This window comes from Saccoglossus kowalevskii, chromosome 5 (genome assembly GCF_978046115.1).
Source record: "Saccoglossus kowalevskii chromosome 5, keSacKowa6.1, whole genome shotgun sequence".
Lineage (NCBI taxonomy): Eukaryota > Metazoa > Hemichordata > Enteropneusta > Harrimaniidae > Saccoglossus > Saccoglossus kowalevskii.
The window spans coordinates 12,513,282-12,528,638 of record NC_140645.1 but is presented as its reverse complement, the minus strand read 5'-3'; the positions used below and the strand labels follow the sequence as shown (position 1 = coordinate 12,528,638).

General features: G+C 36.3%; 1 long non-coding RNA gene across 1 annotated transcript; it reads left to right on the top strand.

Moving 5' to 3' along the window:
* Nucleotides 1–7,883: 7,883 nt before the first annotated feature.
* Nucleotides 7,884–9,292, top strand: LOC146745508 (uncharacterized). Its single transcript, XR_014929408.1, has 2 exons — nucleotides 7,884–8,820; nucleotides 8,949–9,292. It is a non-coding gene; the product is annotated as an uncharacterized LOC146745508 (long non-coding RNA).
* The last annotated feature ends 6,065 nt before the right edge of the window (nucleotides 9,293–15,357 follow it).

The window sequence follows — 15,357 nt, the reverse complement described above, 5'->3', positions numbered from 1 at the left end:
CTTGCTGTCTTAGTTTGTACAAACCACACATTAGTATAAACTTCATGGCCCTTAGTATAATAAGAGAAAAGTTTGTATAATTAGGTGTACTACAATTTTTTTTTCACAATACATGAAATACATTTTGCTAAGTTGATGTTTTGTTATAAAATATGGAAGTCCATGCATGTGGTGGGTATGTCAGTTTGGATTGTGTTTTAAAGGTCAGCGTTCAGTTGATGGGGGCAGAGGTCAAGTTTGAGTGTCGGAGCACCTTTTTGACAATTAATCCATAGCTTTTTTCAGAGTACAATATGAAAATAATATTTTGAAGGGAATCAAAAAGTTGATAAGTGATTGAAAAATAAATGATTGGGAAATAATGGAACTGAGCTGTGAGACTGATGTCACTGAGCAAGTGGGGTCACAATGAGGTTAGACAAACACATAAATGGAGAAAAGTTTGCTGAAATACTGTCATGCCCAGTGGGGAAATCATGTTAAACTGTCAGGCAAGCTGAAAGTCGTGCTTCATAGGCAGGTCATCTTATGAAATGAATTTATTTTATTGTGCACTATGATTAGTCTTTTTCTTGGGAACATTTAAAATAGTAATCAGTTGCTGTCGATAGTTAATATATTTGCAGTGCTTTCTTCAAACACTGGTATTGAAAGGAGTCCAATTTACTGTACAACATGTTGAAAAAGCGACATGCAATTTTAGCGAATTGTGGTAAAATGACGTGAAATGTTGATTTAGCGAATCTCTCTTGTCATTGTTGATTATCTGTTTTTACAATACTTGTCTGTCGCGTGTCAAAACAAATCACCTCCATAAAAACAAAGAAAAACTGTCAAGTTTAATTTGGAAGTACCGCAGATTTTTATGTTCCAGATTACTGTATACAAATCCCCAAGCCTTGGCCATTTTGAATTTAGCGACATCTTGAAAAACGAATCAGTTCTCTCGCTAAATTTGCTAAAAAGACATGCAGATTTATTCATCTTCCATGAAGCTATGATGACCATAATATCTTATTTAACTTTTTATTGCATATCTTCCTGGAATAAAACATTTTTTTTTCAGTTTAATAGTTCAAAGTTGCTGGAAACTGAGATTTTATTTATTTGTTTACTCATTCACTACTATTTCTTTTTTTGCCAAACATGAAATATCACATACAGAACACACTTCAGTGTGCCCTCGATACCAATATGACATGAAACTGATGCGACACAACTAATTATGCTGATTCTCTGGCATGTCATTTACATAACAGAAATTAGACATTGATATCATGATCTTGAAAAAAAAAAACATGTTGTGGAATATATACTTTGGTAAACTAAAATTCACATTTTCTAAACTAAAATCTGTGTAAAAACGATTTTATATTTTTTATTTGTATCTCAAGTGATACAGTTTTATCTTTTTTTTGAAGACCAACCTCCCAAGCAGGTAAACAAACTGACTGAACTTGATTTTTGGGATTTCTTTTTCACTCAAGATCTCTACAAAATCAGTCCTGGTAGAAGGCGCACTGGTAGATAGTCCTGTACTAATCATACCATTCATAAAACAGCTTGTATTTATTTATATGAAAGTGCTATGGTATCACAGTTTTCCACTCCTGCAATTGACTTAGCATAAGGATACCAATATTTTATTCATTTAGTCGATGATTTAGTTGCATCTGTATCACATGTAAATATAATAATCAATCCTACTTGTGATAGAGATGCATTCTATTTGTAATACCAATTATATTTGTAATAACTATCGATGATGCATTCATGGATTTTGTTTTTAAATTAGCAGATTTTTCTTATCAGTGAAAATAACAAAATTTAAACGTAGTGAATTATTTTGTTTACAGTACTGACTTTGATTCAGTCGATGTGAAACTGGTGTAACTATGAATCCAATGTAGATTAAACATTTATATGCTATGCTCTTGCTGTCATTAATAAACGTAATACATATTGTCAATTTTATTAAAAATCTCAAGATAAATTACCCGGTAGTAAAAATTACATGTGTATATGGGAAGTGTTTGCAATTTCTTGTATTTTGTTTTCAAAATTCCAAGAGTAGCCAGATATATCATGAGAAAATATAACTGTGTTGAAATACCGGTAGCCATATACATGTACAGGTTGGTTATTTCAATATTTTTGCACCAACGAAGTTTTTAGTGTAACGGCAAAACTATCCAAGACATTAACAAACAAAACAAGTATTAAAAATACATTGATATGGGTTGAAAATATTATTGTATTATTATGGAGGGAGAGGGGAATAAATATATTCGCTTGTTTTAACAATGAAAGTGAAAGTATTCAGGTGTAAAATCTGTTTGGGAACCTCTGCAGCTTTGAAGACTCCCAACTCCTAGTATAGTAAATCATCACAGAAATGGGTTTTATTGTCATTTTGGATGGAGTGGTTTTGAGAAGTTGAATGTTAGGTATTTGTTTCATCTGAAATAAACATTAATTGTATACTATTTTTTACTGTTATGTGCATTTTTTCTCACACTACATTTTTGTTCGGAAACTTGAATGACTACAAGTTTTGCATCTGCTTTTTATCGTAACACAATTAACTCCACAGAAATCTTCATTATTTGCTCTCTGTATTTGTCCTTATTACTGGCTCCCCTGTGTGCAAAAACTAATGAGAAGTCATGTTGTTTCTATACCTGTCAGTATGCATGTCTGTCAAATCTTTTCCAACTAGTATATCAAGCAACTTGCATGACTGGAATGAAACTTGAGTACATGGCTATTAGTACTGTGGCATGAACACCGGAGCTGACAGGAATTCCAGCATTTTAATGAGCCTCTGTGTATGCATTCACTTAACTTGTATAGTTATTTGTTTGATAATGACTTTTAATTATTCTATTCTTTTTAATTAGCCTATTTACATACTAAATTGTTTTGTTTGTATCCTAACAATTTATCAAATAAATTGAAACTTGAGTACATGCATGATGTTGCATAAATTAGTATCTGATAATCTTTTGAAATTATGCTGTGCATATAAATTGGCTAATTAATGCATAATATAAATTACTGTTTTCATTTTTGTTTGCTTATATTTTTAACAGATTTTTTTTCAAAGTTGATAGAGACATTGTAAACATCTACTGCTTGTGTAGTTTGTTTCATAATTATTTGGAATTAATCAATGCATTTTAACGAGCTAATATTATACTAATATAGCATGTTCTTTTTTATATTTTTGCAGCGGTTTACTCAAATAGTTTGAAATTTTGTACAAGCTTGTGGTTTGTTTAAATCAAACAAAAGTTTGTATGCATAATAGTTATGTAAATTTGCATACTAATTAACATTTTCCACTATGTATTGCCTCATCACATTAGTTTGACCAACTGGATTGAAACTAGATACATGATGAACTAGATGCTGCTCAAATGACAATATTTTATAAAAGTATCCAGTTTAAATACCTAATGTGCAAACCAATTACATTCAACTTGTACCAATACATAAAATCTAAATATCAATAAACACAAGGATCAGAACAGTATTTCTTTGGTAGTATCCTTGTGTCAGTTTTGAATTAATTGGCTAATTCAAGTTAATTTGCGTAGTTAGCAATCAATACAGAGAAACACATATGGCCAATTTGCTTTGGAATTTTGAAGTAGTTGTTTGTACAATATGTTACGTGTATTCGAAATCTCATTCGAGGCTTGCAGTTTGTATGGCCATTGAGCATATTGTCCGCATAAGTTTTCTTACAAAACACGTATAATGGACTGTTTGTACTAGGCAGAGTAATGTGTAGCTTTCAAATAAAATATATCTCATCAATGTGCAATTTACACATTGCAAAATACATTAAAATTTGTCAAAATTGACCATGACTGGGACTGGGATCTATGATCGGTTTTCAGAGGGAGTCTGTTTATTGAAGGAACATCTACATGTGTTGTAAACATGAAACAAATAAAAGACACCGGAGGCAAACTCCGGTGATTATATTCACATTTATTGTATTGTTTCAGTAAAATATGTAATAATAATGTAATAATAGTAGACGAATCACAGTCACTTGGGGGCTGAAAATCAATAAATACTAATTTTCAATAAAAATCATCCGCTATATGTAGATAAATAAACAAGACTGATATATATACGTATATTTATATACGTTTATTTATATACGTATAGCGGATGATTTTTGTTGTTGAAAATTAGTATTTATTGATTTTCAGCCCCCAAGTGACTGTGGACGAATGTAACACTCACTGAAACGCTGTCAACGAAACAATATATACTAGTACTCACTAGAGGGCGCTCGACCACTACGAATAGAGTCCCAGAAAATTGTGTCGCCAAGTTTGGTGAGCATGCGCAGTAATTGGGATGCGCAGACACATAAGTCACGTTACCCTTATAATTTATTGAGTTCTGTAATGGCATTAATTATTAACCGAGTTTTAATTTCCCTATTTTCGAAGATAAGTGAAATCCGCCAGATTAAATCCACTTGAACACATCATAGAACCCTTTGATTCACTGGAATATCTGTGAATTTAAAATCCAATGAATACACTCATTTAACAAATGACTAAAATTATTAATAAGTACCTGTTAAAATTAAAGCTTGATAATGCGCCTTGTTCCCATTTGTCAGATTTGCTGAGCAACGTTGTCTGACGAATTTTGTTCTAAGTTCGCCTTAAATGACATGGTAACTCTTATATTACTGGTAATTCGTATGTTACTTGTACCTGCGTAACAGTTTTGTTCGTTGCGTCAACAGAAAAATGTATCTTGACGACAGTCACTTTTTCCTCAAGCCTGAGCAATATAATATAGTTTGACGATTGTAATTAAAATTGATTTTCCGTGTCGTCTATGTGCAGTGTGTCCACACAACGACCTTAGAACGTGACAGTGTATGTTCCCTCGGGCATAGATATTAAAGTACAAATGTAATTGTCAGCGTGAAGTTGCAATATTGCTTTTTTTTCTTCAAAAATACAGTTCTGTAATCAAAGCAGAGACTTTGTAGCTGTTGTTAAATGGCGGTAGTTGTAGCGCCGCACATGTGCGACATTTGTGTTGATAAACATTGATTTTCCCACAATCCAATGCGCTTTTCAAATGATGAAATCACGAGTACGAGTTTTGTTCTGTGCCCCGCTTGCACTAATTACCCATATTCCGCGCATGCACAACACGACGACTACCACCCTTTAACCTACAGTTAATAATATGTACTATCTCAGACAACCAATACATGTCTGAGTTACTGTGTGCCAAGAGTCTCCGTGTGTTAATGGGTATAGGTATATAGTTAAAGGGAGGCAGTCGTCGTGTCGCGTCCTGTTCGATATGGGACTCATAGCGACGTATACAACGCGTTTAAAATACATTGTTTATTTACATGAAATTCGAACACGCTCTGCGCGACGACCACCGCGCTTTAACATTAGTAATTGTGGTCTGTGTAACCATGGCGATAGTGTCTATACAATCGTGATAAGCACAGTTTTTACTCCATAACTAGGTCACCCAATTTATATGTGACAAGGTGACAGGGTCAATTATTAGGTCATATTCAGTAGGCAAATCACCGCCTGCTGATTGGTTTAGGCTTCTACGAAAATATTATCATGGTCCCCAACATTAAAAAAAACAAATGATCATATAATGAACGAAAACGACTCTATATTATATACTAGTAGTTTATTATGGTTTATGTATTATTCGTGTCTTCGCACTATCTGATAAATAGTATAATACATCTTGTTTTATAGACTAACTCATAATACACCCCTCTCTATATTTATCAAAGGGATTGATAAGTTCTAGTATCTACCACTACGATCTGCTAGAGATGTCATTGCCTTCAGCGCCGTAGCCTAACATGTAGGAGTGGGTAGGCCCTCTCCGGCCGAACAGCGGAGGACGCAACTCACGTGACATCAGCGTGATCAGCGCCGTTATTCTGACTGGCTATGATTTACAAAGACTCCGAGTAGCATTTGATCTATAAGGGACATCCACACTAATTAATGTTATTGAATGGTAAGAAATGTCATGCATAACGGACCAACACGAATAATCAAGTGAAAATCCGAAAACGATAATTAAACTGTACAGCATCGACCGATTTATTGATGTTTAAATACAGGTAATATTTACAGTACAGTTGCAGCCTCTTAAAAATAAAAATTGGATATACTCATCATTCATCAAATAATATTAATCGTATAGTTTTGTCAGCTGTTTCTCCTAACACGTGGTGAGTTGATGTTAATGGATTTACTTGCTCGTTCGTTAATCACCGTCAACAAAGTCGTTCTGACAATATGATCCACCTTTCCTATACGTCACGTCCTCTATAGTCAGGAAGCGCTTGCATGACGTCAACATGACGTGTATGGGTGAAAGCTATCTCTTTCAAAGCAAAGATTGTCTTTTAATATTTTTGCGGCATTACATCATCTGATATAAAAAATATCGCCGCTGTCACCCATTTACTGAAGGTATATTATTGTGAGTTTCAAACGAGTCATCATAGTCAAAATAGATTTTTTTTACACCCAAGTGACGTAATTTGGTCCCAATGCTTCAAATTAGTTTATGACGTAAGTGCTACACATACGGCACAACCTAATAGACTGCGTTCTAAAATGAGATGACAGTGTAGTCTCTGCCGGCTTCTATTTTAGTGCAAATTACAAGTGTTATCGCCACATACGGTGCATTCAGCCTCATATGGGGTATTCCGTGATGATTGGGAATATTTAACGAGGCTGTTTGACCATCTTTTTCTCGGCCTTGTTTTGACTTACATGTTTCTATTAAAGGGCTGTGGTCGCCGCGCAGCGTCTATTCGAATTCACGTAAACAATGTATGTCACACGCTACGAGTCCCACATCGAACAGGTCGCGTCGGGTCAACGACCACCGCCCTTAGATAATGCCGTTGTTGTAAATTGCTATTGTCAAGTAAGTGTCCCCTAGACTTTTTAATGGTCAACCCGTTATCAGACAATTTCTCGCGTCACAATACAGACATTCAATAAGCCTTAACCAACTTTCAGTCCAAATTGAGTTTGTTTTGTTAGACTCACAGCTAGTAGCTTAGTGCGAGGCCGTGGCCGAGCGCTGGCACGACGCATCCGTCTATCGTTCATCTGGCTGGGCGTTCACAAAACTGTTACTTGGCACCACTGCAGCAGTCATTCCTCCAATCGCAATGTAAATCATTTAAATGCATCGACCCTAGTGTCTTCCTTATTTTTTATCATTATGAAATTTTATATTCCCAGGTGAAAAACGAATTTCAAGAATGACGTTTTAAATCATGCAGATTCATGGGCCAGTGGTCGGGAAACCGCTCGGTTCACCGTGGAGTTTTCTGCCCCTGTTACAATGGCGGAAAATTTACTGGTATCGACCAAGCTACAAGTAACAATACAACAATCCCGACGTCGAGGAGTGTTTTCGCCCATCATGGGTTGGTGGGTCGTCCATTATTGTATGATTCAAATTAAGTTTGTTGTGATAGACTCGCATTTTGCAAGGGTAGATTCGGTAGTGGGGTCCAACCTAGGGTAATGTATTACCACAGTCCCTCTATCACCGGTCTCGAAACGCCTATTGTCTTAGGGGGGATTAGCAATAAACATCCAGTGAGTGCGTGTAGCGGTTGTTGGCGTCGCATAGTCACGTGACAGTATAGCGTCGCTTTCCATTTTGGACAACGTATGATCGAGGGCTCCGTATTTTATTCCTTGCTCTTAGCTGTAAAATTTCATATATTTAACAACTTTTTGTTATTACCGAAGCGAAATACCATTAGTTAACAGGTGAGTTATTATCCATTCTTTCTTTTCGAATATTTCGTAGTTTTTTCGATCTTGAAAATTTGACCTCGATTTTCTGACCTCCATTTTGTCAAAAAGTTCATCGCTCAAAACATGTCGGTAGTTTTTCGGTTCCCTTTTCTCGCTTGATATGCTAGCAAAATCTTCAACTCGCATCGTTTTGGCGGGTGGAAGTGTATTTGCTTCGAGTGGGAGTGTTTATATCGTATTATTTTTTGTCGAATTCTTGAAAACTGTGATCTTGGTTATTCACATACGACCAAACATCCTGAGAATAGTCGATTGTTGCGATAATGGGTCGTGTTTTTTAAAGCAGATATTCTTACGTTATGATCACTAAATTCACTATTTTATGTGCTGTTGAAGGTGCCATTCACGGTAAAAGATGTTCTGTGCTGCCAACATTTTTTTTGTGTCCCGAAAAATAGATTTTCTGTGTGTGTTTTTCGAAACTCGTGGTTCAACTCGACGCCATTTTAGATACCGAACTGTGCGTAAATACATCAACGAGAGTTTCTCGTTTCGGTTCCTTTTTTGAGAATAATACAAATCCGGTGTAGATAATAATACCCAATACTGGTTGTTATGAAGATTAACAAATGAGTTGTGGGGTTAAGGTATATTTGGGTATCTGCTGTTTCGTTATATTCGGTGAAATATCTTTGTTTACATTTCTATTTTATTTTTATATTGTCAGACAAGAACGTGCAGCTGTTGAAGCCATACAGGCTCTTAACAACCATGCCTCGTAAGAAGAACAGTTTTCGGAGGCCCAAGAGTTACTACAAGCAATTTGAAAAAAAAGTCCAGTGAATGTGATGACTTTTCACAATCGCATGTTACCATTGCTAATGATGCTACAATGCAACAGGCAAGAATTAAATGTGGAAGTTATTATATTCTCAAAGTGCTGGAAATGCTATGTGTCTTAGTAAACAAACAGTTGATGAATTGAAAATGACTTGTGAGTTGAGTCGCACTTATTTTTATTTTATGTGAAATTGTTATTCACTGTAAAGTTTTCCAGAAATTGGTAATATGCTAGTAATTTAAAATTTATCTTACGAGTTATTTTTGTTTTGTTTTTCCCAGTGCATTCTTTTGTAGAAGTATCTAAATACCTACTAAACCATGGAGTGGATTTTATATTGAGTGAGAGGTTCCGTCAAAACCCACTACAAGCCCACTTCAGTAAGCATCGGCACAGAGGAGGAGCAAATAACCACCCAACAGTTATGGCTTTTGGGTATCAAGAGAATGTCATCAGACTTCAAAAATCTTATCACATGCAGTGCATCACAGGCAATACAGGGAGACACAAGAGAAGGCCCTTACAGCATATAGTAGATGATACTCCTCTTCTCTTCCCAAACAGAAGTGTTAGTATTTCTGTTTTTGAAAACAATGTAAAATAGTAAAAAAACAAGATATACTAATATATTGCTGTTTTTTGTATTTATTGTTAGATGTAAATAAGTTATAAATAAATACAAATTTTAATTAATTTTGCTTTTGTGCTTTCATTGCCAAGTTGTAGGGAATGTAATCAGCAAAATATCTGAGTGCCTGCTCTTCCTCAATACTTAGTTCACTTGTGCTTGCTGCTTCAACTGTTTCAGACTGGTAGTCCATGGTGTTCCTTCAGGTTCTTGCCAACACTGCAAAGTAAAAAATGCATGTTCTGAACAGTTGATCTATATCTGTGTCACTGGGCCGAAAATCCATAAATACATTAATTATGTCATCTGTGGTTTTTCTGTCTACCCACATATTTAAAAAAGCATGCCAAACCATCTTGTGGTGTAAGGCCTTTGCAACAACAATTTGTTATGCACTGCTGGGTCTGGTAAAACCTGAAACGGAAAAACTTAATTATTGCACATGGTAATTGCATTTTTTAAATTACTATATTTTAATTTTAGGATATTACAATGCTCTTCCTTCATGGATACTAGATGGCTAGTAATAATTCATATTCAGTACATTTGAGTTGAAAAAAATACTTATTAAGCTTATCTAAAAAAAATAATCAGGCCCACAAAAAAATTCTTTGAGCCTATCTTAAAAAAAATTATAACGTGGCTCTATGGAGATTAAACCTGTAATAAAAAAAATGTCTACCTGATCTGCTGTGTTCTTCACTGGACCTTTTCACAAATTGAATATTGCCAGTTTGCTAGTGTTCAGAAACTGAAAACAATGTAATATAACCATGAAGTATACAGATTACCATAGATAGAAACTAAAACTTATAAATAAATATATTCATAATAAATCATTCATATTTTCATATTCGTCAAGACATCGTGAGGATTTTCGGTCAACAATACTCATTCACACTTTCACAAGAGGCGACAAGTTGGTAGTGATGTCGACTTCATGTTATCGTGTCTGCCCAGTTTGATTCATACACGGCGAGTCTGCCGACCCAAATAAAAAGCAATAGGCTCTTTTTCGTATAATTATTGTACTCAAATTTATTGTCTCCTCCTTGCCCAAGATATTGTCACAGGAGCGCCGTGAAACGGAAGTACATGCAATCTCAGACAACTAATAATCGTTGGAGATGCAACCAGCTGCCTGATGCAACTGTGCTAAAAATATGGAAAAAAAATCGAACAACATTTAGACCAAACATTTACTAATTCTCCTCGATCAGACAGCAATAGTAACGGACATACCTTTGACGTTTGTATCATGAACATTTTTCATGTGCCCCTTGAAGCCACTTAAACTTTTGTACTGCTTGTCGCAAGTCGGGCAGACGTAGACGAAATTTCTCCGTTTAGCAGATTCGCGTACATGTACTTTCATATCGTCTGGAACATCGGCAGCATTAGAGGGGAAAAAGTCTTCCTGTCCCATCACAAAATCCCATTCGATATCTTCGTCCTCGAAGCCAACAAAATCATTTCCGTACTTCCACGACATGCTGCTCAAAAATCGACTTCCAATGTTTTGATTCTGGTTCTGAAAACTTCTGCGCAACCGCACAATTTTTTTTTCGCAAAGCATGTCGGGTAAATCATTAATGGTAATGATATGCCAGTCAACTTGAAGATGACCCCTGACAAGTTGCGTCAACTGCGGATTACGTATAGGTGTCAATGGTTTATTTACCCGCTACGCGCAATAGGACAATAGGACAGCGGCCGTTTCGAGACCGGTGATAGAGGGACTGTGGTATTACCAATATATTTAATTTATTGACAATCGTCATATTCAACTCCAGAGGACGCAACACTACGCAAGCGTGTGTCATCAACATTTTAAAACACGTATATAAGTCTAAAATAAAGTGCGTACACTGACTACACTGGCTACTCACCAAACATCTACGTAGCTACATAACAATCATCCAGATTAACAACAGAGTTACCTGTGCGACAAAAGAAGCAGGGCGGGGAGGGGTGTTAGTCAAATCAACTGTTGAATGTCAATAAAATTGTTACCATAAATCGCGCCATCTAGTGACGGGGCGATTATATGACGTATATTGGTGACACGAAGGCAACTCAAAGTATCGATATTGATTTTATCTGCCACATAAATTTGACAATTGATTTAATTTACTGATTACTAATCTATATGTATTTGCGGAACTGGATTTCATCAATCAATCAATATCAATCAATATGCAAAGTTCGTTGTCACGGTTTTTTATGAGTCTTCGCTACGCAGTTCTGATGACAATGTCGCTTTAACATGCTGTCCCTTGAGTCACAGCACAACGCATATCTCTCGCAATCAACAATTACAAATTTAACCGCACGCAGAAAACAGTTCACACAGATAATGCTAGGTAATATTGTTTATCAGCGCACGCGCGGCTTCTCACGCAATGTCTATTTTCGATCTAGGTTATCGTGGAGGACGAGCTTTTTATACACGGGTGATGTCGCAGTGTTACACCGAACGATGTTAAATGTGGTTGAACACTGAATTGATCAACTCAACTGGAAACTTACAACTCAGTACCAAGACAGTTGCGCCAGGGGCGGGGCGGGGTGGGGTGCGATGGGGTGATAGTGTTCATCTCACAGATGTTACCAATCCTCCCAGTATCAATCAGCATGTTTACGCATGCGCATGACGCATGATTGTATATTTATAGAAGTATAAAAAGGGTACTCTTACTCTTGTACAACATTTGGTAATCAGGCACTTTATAAATGCTTAAATTAGTCAGGAAATGTTATGATCATTCTGGGTAATGTTTTGAGCGTGTAGAAAAACGTCAGTGTTTTCCAGGTAAACTGGGGTGAATTATAAATTCGGAACACGTTCGGCCCACAGAGCTACAACGCAGAAGTTGAGAGCTACTGTTCTCTTTCGTAACAAGATGGCTTAACGAAGACAGTCGCTTATTCTAAAACACTCGCTTTACTGAATTCACTAAAACGACATATTTTGTGGCAATTCCCATACTTTTGAAGGCCTTCAACGAGTTCTGTGAACTATTTGCACGAAATTAATTGGAAGGGGACTAGGCCTTCTTATAGAGTATAATATAAAGGTCCTCGACATTTGTTATGCAATGATTGTATGCAGTGCACTATGTGGTGGCGTTGACCTTTCGGAATTTGTTGTAATTGTTCGCATACAAATAACTTACTGGAATTAAGGCAGCTGGGCCGTATAACGCAACATCTAAATAATAATCAAGTTATAAATTTGAATGATTTAACACGAAATATTATAGAATGGAATCACCCAGAAGCCAATGACTGACACAGAACACAGACAGCTGAATGGACAATGTGTCTGTCAATTATCAGATCAATATCTGTTTTACAGCTTTGATGTCACGTGATAACAACTAAGTGTGTTTAACTCAGACAACCAAACTGAGGTTGTCCTAGGTTTTAAAGGGCGGCGGTCGTCGCGCTGCGCGTGTTCGAATATTATGTAAATAAACAATGTACTGTACACTCGTTCATGCGTATGTCGCTTTGAGTCCTATATCGAACAGGACGCGGCGCTACGACCACCGCCCTTTAAGTCGAGTTTAGTGCGTACACGAAGTAGAATTAGAATAGCAAGGCATGACGGGATTTACGATGAAGACAAAAATCTTTGTAGAAAAACGGAGAAACACACCAGTATAAATCTATATAACTTGCGAACGCCGTAAACGCCAAATAAACGTCCATTGCTGTATTTTGATGGCCACGAATGTGAATAACGCCGCCAGGATAAGACGGGTAAAGATGAGAATTGCAGTTTTGTGTATCTTGCTTATCGTATCATCCATATTTATATTCTTTGTACAAAATGGAGAGCTCAGCAAAAAGGTTAATTTTTTTATTATAAGGCAACCCTTATATTTAATCGTACACCAAGAATATAACCGTGTTCATATGAAACAGTTAAAATGGCGATGGTCGTCGCGCAGCGCGTGCTCGAATTTCATGTAAACAAACAATGTATTTTACACGCGCTGTGTACGTCGCTACGAGTCCCATATCGAACAGGACGCGGCACGACGACCAACGCCCGTTAAGAAATGTACATATACACAATATTACTGGTACTTGAGGGGCAAAGGGCTTCCGTCGGTGGCGACGCTATACAAATATATCGAGACGTAATAGGTTTGACAGTAGAGCAATTTTAGACAATTTCCATCCTTATTCAGAAGGTGTCGAATTTAATCACACCATCAAAAGAGGCAGCAAGTTCGTTCGAAGTTCGTGCATGACGCGTAAAATCTGTGCAAAGTTGCCAAAATTCCAAGAGTTCACGGTACTGTAAGGTGACATTTACACGCAAATACTTGTTGTTGTTATATCAAACGGATACTTGGAAGATTATTGTAACTGTTGCATAGCAACGAACTAGGAACAAGGAAACATGTTGGCGGATAATTGTGACGTATTGGAATACAAATACCACTGACACAGTAAACTGAACATGATATATTGACTTAAGCAAAATTAAAATTCCTGCACGCGTCAAATAGATTATACCATTGCCAATTTCATCACGTATGTTTATTTGTCCCAATTCCTAATTAGAACCGGTACATGTGGATTGATTTGTTAAATTACATGCAGCTGCCTGTTTATTCACAGGGTGAAGTCTGCAAAACATTCAGTTTAAGGCAGTTTCAGCACCACTGAGCATGTCACTGCACACATACGAAATGTATTATGGGAGACAACCTCTTATTGTATATCATGGAAAACTGTTATCACACTGGAAACTCACTATTTTATGACAATTATTTAAAATGTTTTCACAAGATTAGAAAGCGGTGTTAAAATGCCGGTTTTCACATTGTTTTATGACATTTTGGATTCTTTTATCTCTTTCATTTCGGTATCCTGAATGAATACAACATACTGGTTTTTCAATTGCGTATTCAGTTCACTTTTTTATTACGCTGTTGTCTAATTAATTAATTGTTGTTATATCAAACGGATAATTAATTAATTAATTTTACAATAGTTGTTTGTATGATTTCCCGAGCAAAACATGGATAACCGATTATCTGTCTCCTCGTCTGAATTAATATGTATATAACAGGTGCATTTCAGAACTGAGGGTCAATATAACACTACGATAAAAACGTTCCGTTTTTTAAAAACATTTGTTGTGCCAGGCGACAGTTCCGGACATTGAATGTAACTGTTGTCTCTCCAGGCTCGGTCGAACACAAGCACCTGCGGACCTTAACCAAGGTTCCCCCAAAGTCGCATTCGTTAGTGAATGAATCTCTGCCAGTGGAATTGGCCTTTCCATTGAGTCTGTGGCACACTCACCTATGGTAGGGGTCGACCCATTGGATGTTCAGCCTAAGTAGGATTTGAACTTGGGTCTACCGATCATGAGTCCGTTTTCGACATTGTGATAATTCTTTCGTTTTTTGACCAAACAACTAAAACAATTGATTTTGATAAGTGAATTCAGAAATATTTCTAATATTTACTGATTTCATGGGAATATTAATTAGAGACAGAACATAATTTAGTATATCGTCGATATTTTTGTTATTTCATTAGTCTTGTATTATGACTGAACGAAGCTGATTGAAATTATAAAATATCTAGCGTGTTCAACAACAATAACTTTATGAAAAAAGATTTTACCTAGTAAATATATTGCTTTTCTTCCGTAAAACGAAAGAATTTAACAATGTCGAAAATTTAAAGTCTAATATGCAAAATATGATTTATTTCGACTACCCTGCCAAGTATTATTTTAGTGACATAAGATTCACATGTCTTGGGATTTCTGAGATCCCCAGATCTTGTAACCAAGTATCATGTTCGCACCACGGTAGCTTTCAACACCCAACTAGTAAACACTCAGGCGTTGTAATCTATAGTTTATCCATATGGACAATAACCAGTTAGAAGTGTACTTGCCTGCGGATTAGATCCATGGAAATTAGAAATGCGCATAATTAATTATGTCACGTGAGCAGCTAATAATCAAAATATTTTCCCGTGTGCACAATATGTAGGTAGCAGCTACAAGCGCACTCAACGTAAAAACT